The following is a 2526-nucleotide window of genomic DNA, read 5'->3' as shown; positions in this document are numbered from 1 at the left end:
TAGAACTTTTTAAAGTTGACCACAATTAAAAGAAACAAACTCCATATTGAGGAAAATATCACGAGGTCCTATTGAAACTTTCTACAGTAAATATACATATGTACTTCTTCTAGAGGGGTTCTTAATTCAATATACATTTCTAAAAAATAAATAAATTGATCTAATCTCAAAGTTTGTACTCATACCGCAGATCGCAGAAAGAAGATTTTTTTGGTATATGTTCTTGATCGGCTTTATTAAAGAAGTCCTTTAAACTGAACAATACAATTTTAATTTTGTTAGTTTAATCCATCTTTAAAGATAAATGAATCAATAAAACGGTTTTAATATATATTTTAGGAATTCCATAAAATTTCCGATTCCCTTCATTATTATAAGCACTAAGAGCCAGAAAGTAGGCAACGATCCTTGAAAGCGCTCTTTATGGTATTTTAGAATTACTTATTAACATTTAAAGAGTATAGCCCTAAATAAAATTGGAATAATTTATGATTTCCCCTATTATATGCACATTTTAAAATATTATTGTAAAATTTGTCCAAGAACTATAACATTTTTTCCCAGTGCAAACCCAAAAGCAGCAGCAGAGCTACGTCCTGTGCTTCATTCGTTTCATTTCGAAGCGAATATCTTGTTGTTGCTGGGCAAAAGTCTAACACGCCAAGAATCCACATTGTTCTTGTTGTTGCCATTGGTGTTGTCGTAATGCTTCTCTATTCCCGCCTCGTACCGCCCCGCCCCGCCCCCTGATGTCCTGGCCTCCTTGTTTTTATACAAACAGCAGCATTGGAGAAGCAGCAGCAGAAGAAGTGGAAGCCCAAAAGCAGGGGTGAGGTGAGCTGTGGAAGGAATTGATGTTAGGTTGAGCTGGGAATGGATGGGGGCCAAGGAAAGGACTTGGGGTTGCAGGACTCTTGCTGGTGGCAACACAGAGCCAGAGCAAGAGCCATAGCCAGAGACCGAAAATATATTCCACTAGAATTGTTTATTAAATTTCTGGCATTTAAGCTGGAGCTGTTTTGTTGGAATTGGGGAAAACCAAAGCTCTAGACAAAGCAAAACACAAGAACAGAATCAAATTGCAATCTAGCAGAATGAAAGAGCATTATATTTTTAATGAGGGGCCCAGGATAATAGTGATCTTGAAAAGCGTACAGTAAATTTGACCATTAGGCGGCTGGACATTAAAAGCGATACATGCAATCGGTATAACTATGATGGTTTTAAGAATCTATCGTTACTATTAGTATATAGTACAAATAAAAAAGGTACTATTGTTGAATTATGTTGCAATAATTCTAAGATGTGTAATTTTATGTTTTTTAAATTGTGTAAGAACTGTCTTAAATGAACAAACCTTGAAATTAAAAAAAAAATATGCACGTACTTATTCTCTTTGATCTTTATTTTTTTTCTTCATACTTTCCCCTGAAAAGTAATAGACAGGATTACGCATTTAATAATACCAACAGCTGTGTTGCAGATCGGGATAACAGACGATAAGTATCAAATCACTCCCTGCTGACAAGCAGTTTTGAAACAACCCCTTGAATTTTGATACGTGTGTTTGGTGACAAGGCGAATATTGTACAGACTTATGACTTGAATTTAGGGAAATCCTTAGAATATGTTTTGATTTTTCCCCAAAAAATGTATATAATAATATAATATGTGTTACATATGTTATGAATTATCTAGCCTTTCTTTGTTAAATTTCTAAAATATTTGATGAATTGGTTTCATTTCATTTATAAACACTTGACTTTTGTGAAATGACTTTTACTTAAAAATAAATCAACAATATAACATTTAAATACATCTTACTCAATTTAATATCAATATTATAAAGCCTGTCCCCGTTGATTTTCTGATAATTATATTAAATGGCTTTATTTTTTGTTTATGAATATTTTACTAAAGCTTTTATTTAAGTTATCATTTTGGCCATTTGTTTTTCATACATGGCGATGTATATCTAGGGGGATATCTTGCTGCGAACACCAAAATGTCCGCAGTTTAAACCTGTGTAGCTGTATCCCCGCATAACAATATTTATTGCCGAATTGCAGCGAGTAAACATTCGGTAACATGACCCACTAATTGGTTTGTGCAGAAAGCGACGAAATGACTTGACCTGGTAAAAGTTTTCGGGGTTTCGCATTCGCAGCAGTAGTGGCAGCAGGTGAGATGTGATGACACCTCGAAGGCAGTGATGGCTTTCCACTGGCCCGCCCCTAGCCAACCCTCCCCCTTCCACCGCCCACCATTCTGACACCGCCCGCTGTGCGAAAGGTCAGCCAAGGCAACCGCAGGTTGCGGTGCAATTTGGCCGAGAACCAGCCGTGTCCTGCTGCTACTTCTGCTCCTGCCGCCTCCTTGTTGGCGGCTGTCTGTGGCCCCGTGCGTGTATGCATGTGACCCAAATACATACTAGCAAACAGTGAACTCACACACACACAGCTGCACAGGCACAAACACCAACATACAATGACTGTTCATTCATATAAGCCAAACACTTGGCCTGCC

Source organism: Drosophila suzukii, chromosome 3, assembly GCF_043229965.1.
Source record: "Drosophila suzukii chromosome 3, CBGP_Dsuzu_IsoJpt1.0, whole genome shotgun sequence".
In the NCBI taxonomy this organism is placed as follows: Eukaryota; Metazoa; Arthropoda; class Insecta; order Diptera; family Drosophilidae; genus Drosophila; species Drosophila suzukii.
This window is presented reverse-complemented; position numbering follows the sequence as displayed.